The sequence below is a fragment of the Schistocerca gregaria genome, chromosome 1, assembly GCF_023897955.1.
Source record: "Schistocerca gregaria isolate iqSchGreg1 chromosome 1, iqSchGreg1.2, whole genome shotgun sequence".
Taxonomy (NCBI): Eukaryota; Metazoa; Arthropoda; class Insecta; order Orthoptera; family Acrididae; genus Schistocerca; species Schistocerca gregaria.
This window is the reverse complement of record NC_064920.1, coordinates 577,772,276-577,788,309: the sequence shown is the minus strand read 5'-3', so window position 1 is coordinate 577,788,309 and position 16,034 is coordinate 577,772,276.

Sequence of the window (16,034 nt, the reverse complement as noted above, 5' to 3'; positions counted from 1 at the left end):
TACCAAACTTCAAGACTGGTAAACCAAAAAAATTGAATAAGTGTGCCCTCGGCGAACGAGTCGTCCAAGACATTTGAAGTCATAATGTCGGTACAGTAAGAAATACACCATAGGCTCCCCAGTCAAAACTACTCGCAAGCAAAGTCAGTTTCAGGACAGGGCCCAAGCATGAACCACACATGCTAGAGCTTCAACGAGAAGTGTTTACCAGACCAAAGTCTCACACCTGAGTGCTTCGCACCTCTCCAGAAAAAAATTCCGTTTTCCCACCAAGTGCACGAATGACATCACCTTCACCCCATCTTGAGCCAATCACAAGGCTCTAGAGGCGCTAAATCTCCCCTCCCACGTGACAGGACAAACTCATGTCGAACCAGGGCAAGAGTTAAGAAACCTGTGTCTCAGAAAAAAAATAAACCGCTAATTACTGGCTTTTTTAAATTCACTGAGGGGGAAGAGATGATTTTTTCCAAAGTCGTTTCTCTTCCTATGGCAACAAGGAAACAGATACAATCTCAAAGATCTTTATCTAAATCGCCTGTGCCTTGCAGCTTTTTAGTCCTTGCTATGAGGTGTAATAAAGATTCTATCTCTGAATGTTTCTCAGATGCCAGAGTTTTCTTATACACTCCTGGAAATTGAAATAAGAACACCGTGAATTCATTGTCCCAGGAAGGGGAAACTTTATTGACACATTCCTGGGCTCAGATACATCACATGATCGCACTGACAGAACCACAGGCACATAAACACAGGAAACAGAGCATGCACAATGTCGGCACTAGTACAGTGTATATCCACCTTTCGCAGCAATGCAGGCTGCTATTCTCCCACGGAGACGATCGTAGAGATGCTGGATGTAGTCCTGTGGAACGGCTTGCCATGCCATTTCCACCTGGCGCCTCAGTTGGACCAGCGTTCGTGCTGGACGTGCAGACCGCGTGAGACGACGCTTCATCCAGTCCCAAACATGCTCAATGGGGGACAGATCCGGAGATCTTGCTGGCCAGGGTAGTTGACTTACACCTTCTAGAGCACGTTGGGTGGCACGGGATACATGCGGACGTGCATTGTCCTGTTGGAACTGCAAGTTCCCTTGCCGGTCTAGGAATGGTAGAACGATGGGTTCGATGACGGTTTGGATGTACCGTGCACTATTCAGTGTCCCCTCGACGATCACCAGAGGTGTACGGCCAGTGTAGGAGATCGCTCCCCACACCATGACGCCGGGTGTTGGCCCTGTGTGCCTCGGTCGTATGCAGTCCTGATTGTGGCGCTCACCTGCACGGCGCCAAACACGCATACGACCATCATTGGCACCAAGGCAGAAGCGACTCTCATCGCTGAAGACGACACGTCTCCATTCGTCCCTCCATTCACGCCTGTCGCGACATCACTGGAGGCGGGCTGCACGATGTTGGGGCCTAACGGTGTGCGGGACCGTAGCCCAGCTTCATGGAGACGGTTGCGAATGGTCCTCGCCGATACCCCAGGAGCAACAGTGTCCCTAATTTGCTGGGAAGTGGCGGTGCGGTCCCCTACGGCACTGCGTAGGATCCTACAGTCTTGGCGTGCATCCGTGCGTCGCTGCAGTCCGATCCCAGGTCGACGGGCACGTACACCTTCCGCCGACCACTGGCGACAACATCGATGTACTGTGGAGACCTCACGCCCCACGTGTTGCGCTATTCGGCGGTACGTCCACCCGGCCTCCCGCATGCCCACTATACGGCCTCGCTCAAAGTCCGTCAACTGCACATACGGTTCACGTCCACGCTGTCGCGGCATGCTACCAGTGTTAAAGACTGCGATGGAGCTTCGTATGCCATGGCAAACTGGGCGACACTGACGACGGCGGTGCACAAATGCTGCGCAGCTAGCGCCATTCGACGGCCAACACCGCGGTTCCTGGTGTGTCCGCTGTGCCGTGCGTGTGATCATTGCTTGTACAGCCCTCTCGCAGTGTCCAGAGCAAGTATGGTGGGTCTGACACACCGGTGTCAATGTGTTCTTTTTTCCATTTCCAGGAGTGTATAACCAAGGCAGTCAAGGGAACTGGTTCACTGGCCTATTTGCACTAACAGTGAATACGAAAATATGTGAAATTTTACTACGTGTGGCTCTGCACACAATGCCCGATTTACGACTCCACTGTCTTGACGCGTTCCTTTAGACCCGTGCCCCAGCCCAGGCTTCTGCTGGGGCCGTAGCAGGTATCATGGCATTGTTCTGCTGGAGCCCTGTCTTGATGAGGAGCTGCCCTGTCTGCCCTGTACTGCTGTGGATCTGTGCAGCAAGATTTACTAAGGTATGGGCTCTGCCTGTTGCTTTCAACTTCCAACAAGCCCTTTCTACGAGCTAAGAACCATAAAAAGACCTCATGCTTTCTGTGCCCTACCAGGCTCCATCAACGTCTGCTCAGATCGTTTACGTTCTAGCGTCTCACTCAAGGTGCGTCAGGTTGTAATAAAATCTTTAATAGTGTTCAGTAAGGGAAAAATAGGTGAGAGTAACTTGTCCTCTCTCAGGGTGTTAAACCCGTTTTCAGCAATCTTATTATGTTCTATTGTTAATTCTGACTTACGAATTCACATTGATATCAGGTTTCCAGAAGAATTCCTGAAGATGTTAAAGAAAAAAAAAAACAGTAGAGAACTCCACGAGATTCTCACACGCAAATCCAGTTGTAGAGGAGTTAGTTAGTTGGCTGCATGTTCAATGGATTATAATTGTGATCTCTGCCTATGATGTGAAATGAGTCAGTTTTACAATTATGTCATCTGTCCAAAACGTTTTGAGACTGATTCTGTTCATGGTGTATAAGCAATGTCAGTGCAGTAACTGCAGTGTCAGTCTAACAATTATATAGAATAGATGTGCATTTGATCAGTTACTTGTGAGCAGGCAGTATGTAATATACATACGACAGTAATGTGTCGACAATGTTGTGCCACAAGGACAGTGGAGTCACGAACTGAATGTCTCTAAACCAAATGTTCAAGACATTCTCTTGAAGAGAAGAGTGCGTGCTAGATTTGTACTGATGCCTTTACTCCAGAACGAGAAATGAAGTGTGGGCACCCGTCGCAACTGGTTTACAATGAAAACCGTGGACAAATCATTTATGGAAAAATCATCACGGTTTACGAGATTTGATATTATCAATACGAAAGAAAATTAAAGATTAGAATTTTATGTCTCATCGACAACGAGGTAATTAGAGATGACTTTATCAGTACGAAACTACGACAAAATGAGAAACTGCAGAATGGGTCTTGGCTGGTTCGCCAAGACCGAAGAAGGTGACAATGTGATGCTCGAGTTGAACAACATCACTAGACTACATAGACCAGTGAAATCACCATCTTAACTTCTCACTATTTATTATTAATCCAGTATCGAACCTTTTTGATCTGAGGAGTACACTTGCTTGATTAAAAGTATGACATTATACTAACCACTTACACTATCATCTTAAGCTATATTTTTTGTATTTTAATTACTCTCACTCCCCCCTCTAGCACACAGACACACACACACACACACACACACACACACACACACACACACTCACACAGAGAGAAACAGAGAGAGAGAAACGTGCATTATATTACAACACATTCAAAAATTCTTCAACGGAATAGAAGGAGCTGTGAAGCAGAACAAATACGGCTTCATTTTGTATTTTAAGTTTATTTTACTATCTGTTAAATTCTTTACGTCACGGGGTATGGAGTCAAAGATTTTTATGGCTGAATGTCTCACTCCTTTCTTGACCACAATAAGGTCGAATGAGGGATAGTGTAAATCATTTCTTCTTCTACGATTACACTTACGAATATTATTAGATTATTTGAGCTGCAAGTGAATAATAACAATGACCTTCATGAACAGTAATAACCCCGTGAATCTCTTGTCGTTAATCCCAGGTGTTTAAAGAGCTTAGAGGAAGAAGTTCTACAGAAACCACATATTGTCCATATCACATGCTTCCACGTAACAAATAATTCCATCAGCAACGCGGAGCTGCCCCAGAATTTGATGCCATGAGTGAAAATTAGGAAAGTAAGTAAACGTTTTGACATTTTTGTCTTCAAACCTTGTTCATTCGTAGTTCAAAATCTGTAGAACTTAGCAGAGGTGCCACGTGTTTGTCTACCATGCAGTGGGCCTGGATTCGATTCCCAGCCGGGTTGGAGATTTTCTCCGCTCATGGACTGGGTGTTGTGCTGTCCTCGTCAACATTCATCAAGTTCATTCAAGTCGCCCAGTGCGCCGTCACCTGCAATAAGACTTGCACCTGGCCGCCCAACTTAGCCGGACGGTGCCTCCCGGCCATCGATCATTTTGCAGAGCTCAGATGCAGTTCCTATCAGTAGTAACATCTAACAGTTTACAATATTCTGTTTCATTTATCAATTTACTATCACCCATTACTTCTAGTCGTACGGTCAGGCCTTGGAAAAAACGGAAGCGCACGCAATATATTTTATCCAAGTTTAGTGTCAGTCCGTTTGCAGAGAATCTGTTACTAACTTTGCCGTGCATTGAAGCCTTCCGCAAAGTTTGTTATCTCTCGACTTTGTGCCTCTGTTGTGGGTTTCCTTGTTGTGTAGAATATCTTTGCCAGAGAGACTTGTGGTGCGAATGTGGTCCGGAAGGCGGCGTCGCTCGAAAAGGGATGGAGTCTTGAGTTAGCAGCGGCAGGAAGGTGGCGAGCGGGCCCTGTGTTGGGAGCAGTCCACGTATGTGCCGGAAAACTACTGGGCCGCAGCTGGTGTGCTAGCGCAGCCTAGTTGTAGTTGGGAGCTGTGGTTTGGCAGCTGCATTTTGGAAAGGAACTCCCCTTTTGCGCGCAAGAGCGCTTCGGTTGCACAATACTGGTGTTGCCGAAGGAGATCGGCGGTTAAAGCAACGGTTGGAGGCCTGTACAGCCGTCACTATACTGTCGCTGAGCCCTGGTTGTATTGACACACGGGTACTGAATAACTCCACGTTAAGCGGCGTACCCTTATTATTGAGTTCTTGCCCATATGTGTGTTTTAGTCGTTCATCTTGCAAACTTGTAATTAAGTGTGCTCTTGTGGGGCGCCATTAGTTCCACTATCTCGTGACTGGTCATTTGTTTTTAACTGTCATGTTACAACGTTGTCATTGAGTTTGCCCTGGTGGGGCCCATTATTTGTATGCTTGTCTGGGAACAGTGGTAACTTATTTATGTTTCAGGTCTTACCATGCCAATGTAGCGATGCGTGTAACGTGTTCTCAGGAAGTGTGCGCAAGACTGACGTGTGACATGAAATAAGATGGCAAGAACACGGCTCTATAAACCAACTGAGGTAGCAATGGATGAATTCTAATGCTGCAGATTTGTACTTAAGTAATTACCTTTCATAACTGAACTATTTACGCCTCTGAATTTGGCGTTCGTCTCAAGGACTCTGGACCTAAACTTGTTTGAAATTGTTCGGTATTCGTGTGCAGTAAATGAGCAAATTTTAAACTGCGACACGAGAAAAACTGACGTGTACAAAACTTGCGATAAAATGGTCTCGTTGTAATTTGTTGTGTATTTCAAGTGCTTTGTTAAATTATAATTATTTGACTACTGTGTTAGGTTTGAATTACTGTCACTTTGTTGCTATAAATTTGTTTAAAAGTTTACTACATGGATTTTGAAATTGCCTTGGGCATTTTAAAACTTTTATCACAATAGTTATCGAGCTTGACTTAAAACTTTTAATTACGTTATAATTGCTTTGGCTTCAATAACGGCACTACCGTATCACCCACGTTGGATCAGTGTAAATATTATTAAGAGTAAGTCTTGTAATGGGTGCCCTTTAACAATAAATAAATAATAAATAAACACGTCGAACAATATGTTTTCTAATAACTTTTGAGTAAGAACTGCTTGTTAGTAAATTTATTTCAAAGGCTGTATTAATTCATTGCAGTCCGGCAGCTTACCATTCCTTACTAGCTCCTACTATACCACTAACCTCCAAGAAAATTTCATTTTCAAGTGCTGAAGTGTAGTGTCACAAGATGTTGCCTATGGCACTTTGCCTCTGTAACACATTGTAACGAGACCCAAGAATGTGTAGTTAATATTTTTATGAAGCCTTAGGACTGATTTTTCGTCTTGCGTTTGTTGTGTTTCATTTCCGACGCATGAGAATGCGACCCAAAGAAATCCATCCGCCATAAATTACAGACGGTCCGCGGAGCTGGCCGTTAGAGGAATGCGTTATGCGAGTCTGCGATCGCAAGAGGATTGCCATTATTTTTTTTAATTATGGGATCTGCAGCATATACTATGTCAGAGCAGGACATTATGCATAGAATTACTAGACAGTATGCTAATTGATACTTTATTTTTGTGTATAAGCTTATTTCGGCTTTATTGCCTTCATCAGTACATCTGAAAACAATCGCATTTATTTATATTTTACGAAATATATAATTTTAAAATATATTTTACACTAGATATTGTACTCACGTCCTGTCGTTGTAGATAGAAAAACATCAACACTGAGTAAACTGTCACTGTTATCCTTAACAGTTGAATGTAATATTTTTTCAGTAACGTTTTACAGTTGCCCATGATTTGATGTTTCATATATATTACAATACGTTTTTTTTTTTTTTTTACTATTTTGACAGTCGTAGGAATTAGTTCGACAGCTCGTTGTCCACTCTATATTTATGTTGTTGTGGGTCGTATATCTAACGAACCGTTGCTGATGTGTTTGTAATGTCGGGGGTTTTGGTTATCCGTTATTCCTATATACAATACCGATCATTTAAAAAAAAAAAAAACTGTGTATACTTGAAATCGGCCACTCCATTTAGCATATAGTGGGGAGAACCATTAATGTGTGTGTATATTTCAAATTCCTCCAAAATATCTGTGCAACATTTGTAGCGCGTTTTCAATGTCGTCAACTTCGTGTTTTCATTTTTTAAGGTTTGTAAGGAAGGTGGATTGGTTGCTATTTGTTTCTCTCGTGTGTTATCTGAATCTGATAACGAGATTTCTTCCAGTCTGTCATATATAAAATTCTGTGCAGTTATTGCAGTTATTTTTGTGAATGCCAGGATTTAAGTGTTTTGGGAGTGTGGCTTTCCTGAACGTAGTTTTGTGCTAATATTATTTGCTGCTTTGAAGCCTAATTTCACGTTTTCATTTTTTAATAGGGCGTTTACTTTATCGGATACTTTCCCATATCCAGCAGCGTCCTTGTTGTGGCAGGCGTTCAACTTCCCTGCAGCCGTCGTACTTCATTGTCGTCGGGCTATCGTGTTGCACGTCTCGTCGTGATGTAAGCTTGCCTTTCCACATGTGCCCGCTAGCCTGCAAGACTCCGTGACGGCCCACGTACCTCTCTGGAACGCAGCACTTCGGAAGCACACAGTCCTGTGAATGCAACGCCTGTAGCCTTCAGAACCAGGATCTCTAGCGATACAATGAAAAATGACTTTTCGAGATTATAATCTCACCCCACACATGGCTGTCATTTTCGCTGATATGAATTTTGTTTAAATACGAAGGTTACGACCCATTCCCAGTGTTGAAGTGCATTACACCACTTGTGAGAATTAAACGCTTCGTGTTATTACATAATGCCAGAGGCGAACAAACTCTATAGCTAATACACGTATTTCCCCATACTGCTTGTCCATTCTCTCGGTTCTGCACTTGTACTAAACCAGTTAAGGTCGTCACACATATGGGGCATAATATCGATATGAAACGTAGGAAGTGTACTGGCATCGTTCTGTCAGTCTTATATGAACTTTGAATTTTCCACAAAAGTTTTATTGACCCTTTCTGCTTTGGCTCATGTGCCCAGACACTGGTTTCGAAGGCAACTGTAGCCTCTAGGATTTCTTCATGTTACCAAGTGACGACTTACACTAAAGTGGGGCTATTTGGCAATTTTATGCATAATTTTTAAGCTCTTTCTGTCAATACTTGACAATAATCTTTAAATGTCAGATTCTCGACAAAATAGACGTACAGTCTTTCGATTAACATATTATTTAGCATGTTGATCGAATTCCCTGTCGTAGAGAATTTGATTTTCAGGATCACATATGTAGTTTTATTTATTGCAGGTTATTGTACAAAAGCAGGACCTCGATCAAGACAAATGCTTCAGAATGCTTCTTTTCTACAAGGCATTTGAAACCATCTGTCTCCATAAGCAGCGATTGATACAGTTCAGCTAACTTATCCTTACCGTCAGTCTACCATCCACCTGTTCAAAGGTATGGACGCGGAAACTGGCTGAGGAAGAATGAGCCGAGAATTGGAGCCTTTCTGTCTTCCACGAGGATCAGTACTATGCTGCAATTCAAACAAGAATTAGAAACTCCTCCTAGCTTATAAAACTTCAGATGAATACATAGCTATTAACTATCCTGATACGGATGTGTATGAATCATGATTCAGCTCCTTCCCATTTGGTTTCTTGATCATCTGACAAGTAATATATTTCAAAGTCATAGTTCGGATTTCTGAATGGTTCCGATATTGAGAAGTCTAGCTAACATAAGTACAACGAGAATGTACGTAATTCGTTAGACAATAAATTACAGGCTACTGGTATATTTTGGTACCTGTCAAACACATTTGACTGTGTAAATCGCAGTGACATTCAAGTAAATTAGATGCTACTGTGGAACAGCAAATTCTCCGAAATGATTCAAATCTTATCTGATAGGAAACAGAGCCCATCATCTAACTGGGAACTATTATTAAGGAGTCTCACAAGGTTCAATTTCAGGGCCTTTACTTTGTCTTTACGTCTACTTCGCTACTCTGCAGTTCACATCCAAGTTCTTGACAGAGAGTTCACAGAACTTCTGTCAGATTATTTCTGATCGTTCCGCTCTCGAATAACACGTGGGAAAATTGAACACCTAAATATTTCCTTGCATGTTCTAATTTCTCTTATTTTATTATGATGGTCATTTCCGCCTATGTAGGTGGGAGTCAACAAAATATTCTCGCATTCGAATCAGAAAGTTCGTGATTAAAACTGTGCGGAAATATCTCATCGCAACGAGAAACGTTCTGTTTTAATGGTTGCTACCCCTGCTCACGTATCGTATTCGTCTCCCCTATTTCGCGATCATACAGAACGAACTACCTTTCTTAGAACTTCTTCGATATCCTTCGTCAATCGTATCTGGCAAGGATCCCAAGTTTACAGCAGTACTCTAGCAGAGGATGGACAAGCGTAATATAGGCAGTCTGTTTTGTAGACTTGTCGCGTCTTCGTAGAGGTCCGCCAATGAAACGCAGTCTCTGATTCAGCTTCCCCACAACATTTTCTATCCGATAGTTCCAGTTTATGTTGTTCGTTTTGTAGTCCCTAGATATTTAGTTGAATCGACAACCTTTAAATTTGTATATGTCAACGGCCGATCATCAGTAATATAACCAGATGTCAAGTTTGCTTTTTCTGCGGCTGATACAAAAGTTGATAGTACAGTTTTAAAAAGTTCGATTAGTAAAATTTTCACGGACGTTGATAAGTAGTTCCTAGCTACTTCCATGTTAATAAATTTCCAAGAAACACACAGCTTGTAACAGGTTTCCCTCTAGTATGTGCCTAGAACATAAGGCCAAGTGCAGGGTGGTTATAATTAAACTTTCGCTACTTGAGTGGCCCCCATGAAAAACGAATGATCTTGCGATAGCGAAACTTTGTGTAAACGTGTGTAAGGACATGTGGAAGAGAAATAACGAAAAATCCGTTGAAAGAAACAGATTTTAATTTACAAGCGACAGTGTAACTTTTGTTAATTGCATACTATTTTTACCTTCCAGGTTACAAACTTTACTCAGTGTGATGATCATCTGCATCCGGGACAGCCTGGAATCGTGCTGGTAATATCATTTCACAGTTATTCATTACACTTTTCGAACGGTTGACCATGGAATGTTTAGCCGACCTGACACAGCTCGTGCATTGCTTGAAGATCATACACAACATCCAGCATTCTCAGCCAGACAAACAGTAACTCCTCAACAATTTGTGGCAAAATTGGCCTTCGGTCTCTCCCAGGAGCAGTTCCCAAATCGCCAGTTAATTCGAACTTCCGAATCATGTTCTTCAACCCCGGTGTGGTAAGAGAACCCCGCAGTATTCATTTAATGTGCCGATACTCGCGAAGAGCAGCAGAACTGACACTACAGTTTTGACCAAATAGTTTTACGACTAAAGCCCTGCTAACCTTGTGCACGCCCATGCTGACTGTCTGCAACTGTAATGACACTAACGCTACTAAAACGCAAATCCTGCAGCTTACAGTCTGAACATCACTCCTATATAGTTCGGTACCCATTCGATAAATAGTTCTCGGCCTACATTGGCTCAATTAGTGAAACTTTAATTATAACCACCCTGTCGATAGAAGAGGTTGACAGTGTTAATTTCTTAATATTACAGGTTGATAATAATGTCCTCCTACGATCATACCTCAAAACTGACGAAACACCTAAACAAATTTGTATTTGTAGTGCAGATGTTGTCAGACACAGGTTATACAAAAATTAGAAAGCTAGCAAACTTCGCTTATTTACTTTTGGGACAATTTTTTGGGATGAGTCATCAAATCGGGCTAAAGATTTTCAAAACTACGTAATGCAAATTATTTGTTGTGTGAATTCAAGAACGTCCAACAGAGGCCTGTTCAGTGAACTGTGGTACTAACTGCTGCATCCCAATATACACTCCTGGAAATTGAAATAAGAACACCGTGAATTCATTGTCCCAGGAAGGAGAAACTTTTTTGACACATTCCTGGGGTCAGATACATCACATGATCACACTGACAGAACCACAGGCACAATGTCGGCACTAGTACAGTGTATATCCACTTTTCGCAGCAATGCAGGCCGCTATTCTCCCATGGAGACGATCGTAGAGATGCTGGATGTAGTCCTGTGGAACGACTTGCCATGCCATTTCCACCTGGCGCCTCGGTTGGACCAGCGTTCGTGCTGGACCTGCAGACCGCGTGAGACGACGCTTCATCCAGTCCCAAACATGCTCAATGGGGGACAGATCCGGAGATCTTGCTGGCCAGGGTAGTTGACTTACACCTTCTAGAGCACGTTGGGTGGCACGGGATACATGCGGACGTGCATTGTCCTGTTGGAACAGCAAGTTCCCTTGCCGGTCTAGGAATGGTAGAACGATGGGTTCGATGACGGTTTGGATGTACCGTGCACTATTCAGTGTCCCCTCGACGATCACCAGAGGTGTACGGCCAGTGTAGGAGATCGCTCCCCACACCATGATGCCGGGTGTTGGCCCTGTGTGCCTCGGTCGTATGCAGTCCTGATTGTGGCGCTCACCTGCACGGCGCCAAACACGCATACGACCATCATTGGCACCAATGCAGAAGCGACTCTCATCGCTGAAGACGACACGTCTCCATTCGTCCCTCCATTCACGCCTGTCGCGACACCACTGGAGGCGGGCTGCACGATGTTGGGGCGTGAGCGAAAGACGGACTAACGGTGTGCGGGACCGTAGCCCAGCTTCATGGAGACGGTTGCGAATGGTCCTCGCCGATACCCCAGGAGCAACAGTGTCCCTAATTTGCTGGGAAGTGGCGGTGCGGTCCCCTACGGCACTGCGTAGGATTCTACGGTCTTGGCGTGCATTCCGTGCGTCGCTGCGGTCCGGTCCCAGGTCGACGGGCATGTGCACCTTCCGCCGACCACTGGCGACAACATCGATTTACTGTGGAGACCTCACGCCCCACGTGTTCAGCAATTCGGCGGTACGTCTACCCGGCCTCCCGCATGCCCACTATACGCCCTCGCTCAAAGTCCGTCAACTGCACATACGGTTCACGTCCACGCTGTCGCGGCATGCTAGCAGTGTTAAAGACTGCGATGGAGCTCCGTATGCCACGGCAAACTGGCTGACACTGACGGCGGCGGTGCACAAATGCTGCGCAGCTAGAGCCATTCGACGGCCAACACCGCGGTTCCTGGTGTGTCCGCTGTGCCGTGCGTGTGATCATTGCTTGTACATCCCTCTCGCAGTGTCCGTAGCAAGTATGGTGGGTCTGACCCACCGGTGTCAATGTGTTCTTTTTTCCATTTCCAGGAGTGTACCACATTAATGCAATATGTGCTCAAAATGATGTCCGTCAACTTCAATGCATTTGGCATTACGTGTAACGACATTCCTCTCAACAGCGAGTTGTTCGCCTTCCGTAGCGTTCGCATATGCATTGACAATGCGCTGACGCATGTTGTCAGGCGTTGTTGGTGGATCACGATAGCAAATATCCATCAACTTTCCCCACATGGACCACCCTGTATGCTCTGTGAGCTAGACCGAGCGACAATGCGCTGACGCATGTTGTCAGGCGTTGTTGGTGGATCACGATAGCAAATATCCTTCAACTTTCCCCACATGGATCACCCTGTATGCTCTGTGAGCTAGACCGAGCGAGGTGACGCAGTGGTTAGCACACTGGACTCGCATTCGGGAGGACGACGGTTCAATCCCGTGTCCGTCCATCCTGATTTAGGTTTTCCGTGGTTTCCCTAAATCGCTCCAGGCAAATGCCGCGATGGTTCCTTTGAAAGGGCGCGGCCGACTTCCTTCTCCGTCCCTCCTTAATCCGATGAGACCGATGACCACGCTGTCTGGTCTCCTCCTCTAAAACAACCCCAACTCTATGGGCTGTGAGACACGTTGCATTGTCCTGCTAGTAGATGCCTTTGTGCTGTGTTGAAACATGCTGTATGTAGTGGTGGACATGGTCCTCAGTGATATATATTCCTACTTGTGTTGATCCATTCTGCCTTTCAGACCGACATCATCACCTGGGCAGTGCCACGACAACACTCCCCATACCATAATGCTCCCTCCTCTGGGCTAGACCCTTCCAACGTTGCTGGATGTTTGCTTTCTGTCTGATGGAGCGTAAAACGGTTAATCTGGAAAGGTCACTTGTTGCAACTCACTGGATATCCAGCTGCGGTACTGGCGTGCAAATTTCATCTTTTAGCCTCGATGAACAGCAGTCAGCACGGGTACATAAACAAGGCGCCTGCTGCATAGGGCCGTCATAGCAATGTTCGCTGACTGGTCATTGGTAGCTCTTGGTTCACCTGGGAGATCAGTTGCTCAACTGTTGCACGTCTATTCCCCTGTACACGTCTCCACAGCCGTCATTCATCCTGTGGCCCACAGTGCACCACTGTTGCCTCGGCACCAGTTTTGGATAGCGCCATTTTACCATATACAGTATACTCTAACAATGACGGTATGTGAACATTTTACCAGCTTAGCTCTTTCTGAAATGCTTCCATCATTGACCAAAAAACAGGTAATCATCCCCTTTTGGACGTCAGAAAAATTGCTCCATTTCTACATTATGACACTGACTGCATTGTTTTCCACGTCCCCCAGGTATGCGTTATGTACCACCCTCTGTTAGTGCTGCCACCACCCTTCTATTAGGGATTATTACACATTGCTGTCAAACATAGGACGTGATCACATTAATGTGACTGGACTGTGTAGTAGAATTCTGGTCTTATCAGTCACGTTTTAAGACTGGACATCGGATTGCTGAAGGTAAACCATCAATGATCTAATTTATTGGCTTACAAAGAGGTTATTTAAACGAAAAGTAGGTAAGAGGGAACCAAAGCTGTACATTAACACAGACATATGCTTTGTTACTTTACTTTCTCTATAAAACAAGGGGATTAAACTATCTGACTGTAAAACTCAGAGCGCTTTACGTGTGAGGAAGATTAAGTGCACCTTAATTTTTCCATGTTCGCCCCTGAGTATAAGAGTATGTGGCAAAGAATGGTTCAAAAATGGCTCTGAGCATATGGGACTTAACTTCTGAGGTCATCAGTCCCCTAGAACTTAGAACTACTTAAACCTAACTAACCTAAGGACATTACACACACCCATGTCCGAGGCAGGATTCGAACCTGCGACCGTAGCGGTCGCGCGGTTCCAGACTGTAGCGCCTAGAACCGCTCGGCCACTACGGCCGGCAAAGAATAGTTCACAAACATTCCTCTTCAATAGTATTGCCTCTGGCCTATGCAAAATCAGAATGTGGAACGTAGATGTTGAAGGCCTTGTTGGCTGGAATATGCCACAAGGTGGCTTCAGCCACCTGTCAGAAAGGGTGTTGTTCCTCCGCACACATTGGCTCCTTTGCTTTTGGTTGTGTAGTATGTGAAGTTGTAGAGTGTAGATGAGAGTAATGGATGCACGTATATTGTAGTGTTGTGTTTGTGTTATATGATTATGATGATGGTGATGAGAGAAGGAGATGTGCTGGCACATTGCCTATTTCTCTGAAATAGCACCAAAGGGGCCGACAGATGGATCAGAATCTATGTTATCAAATGCCGTTACTTCATGAGACCACCTCTCCTCGCCTTTCTGGCCAAAAATTTGATGGTGAGTGTTTTATTCTCCTGTTGGATTGAATCGATTTACCTCCGAATCGCGAGCCACTACATAGGCGTGTATGCATTGGTGACCTCGGCTACTGAGGTGAGCAAAAGAAGAACAATCCCCAGTGGAGTGGTCAGCTGGCATTGTCGGCCTGTCTGGCTGGGATGGAGACTCACGACATGGTAAATGTACCCCAGGCAGGGGTTGCCCACTGCAGTCACTTCCGTGGTGGCGTCAGGCATATGAGGTCGCCAGTTCTGGTGTCATCAGGAAAGCCTGCCGGAGAATCAGACACTGAAGACTAACATCAGCTCAAGTAAGTCAAAAATGCAAGCAAGTCAGCCTCTGAATGACTGACATCAGCCAACAAAGAAAAGACCAGCACTGGACAGAGCTTCATCTACATTTATACACATATACGGCGTGAGTCGTAAATGAGGAAAAATATTTCTTACAAAGTGTCACACATTGAGCAGCATATATAATTTAGTTTTCCCCATGTTCTGATTCCACTAAATGGCAATGCAGTTGACTGTTATACGACAGAGAATGTGAAGCGGGCTTTTGGGTGTTCCTGTGAGCCGACATAGGCCAAGGGAAAGATCAGCAACATCCCACAACACGCCTTCGATAGAAGGAGAGTCATGCGGCATCCAACGACGAGCTGCGTGACAACGTCAGCAATGACAGCGTCAACTGCTATCTCGTTCCGTTTTCGTCACTGACAACGTCACAAAAGTGGACAAACATGTTTGGGTTCATATAAGAAACAATATTTGCATGGCGGGAAGACCTGATATTCAGTAATTTTGTATGCAGACATGAGAATCCATTACTAACGGCACGTGCTGCAAGCGACTTGCTTTGCGTTGTCAAAAATAGTTAGCGTTGCCAGGCTCAATTTGCACAAAATTGGGCCTTAGGAACTGATGGTATAAAAAATCGGCGGCACAAGGACATAAGAGCCAAAACAAATGAAGTAAGTTCATTGCCGTTTATCGTTATGATTTCTAAGAGAGCAATGAAATTCGTTGCTATCTCTGCAGATGAGCAGTGTGCAGTATCTTGCAAAAAACAAAAAAATGGATTTTCGTATTGTCTTCCTGACATCTATGGTTCATAAACCCACCTACAAAAAACCCTGATCGTGTGAACTGAGAACGACGACGAGCGCTCTGCACACGCCGACAAGTCGCCTGCTTCCCACGGTTTTTTTACACCACTAACGAAAGCACGCAACGGACAAGTTAGCGGGCACAACAATCGGTCACCGTCATGGAAAAGTACTAAAAGAACTCAGAGGGTGAGAGAGAGGTGGGCGTGGTGGAGGTAGGGGGCAAAGAAGTTGAAACACACTTCAGCAAACAGTAGCGCAGCAGTAATACAACAGCGGAAGCCACGATGCTGCGTATTTACGAAAGTTACAGTACGGGGATGCGCTGAGGCGTCTCTTTCGTTCATTGGCAGTTCACGACCTCTACACTTACATCTATATCTACATCTACTGTACATCTACACTCAGCAAGCCACCTTATGGTGTGCGGTGAAGAGTGTACCAGTGCC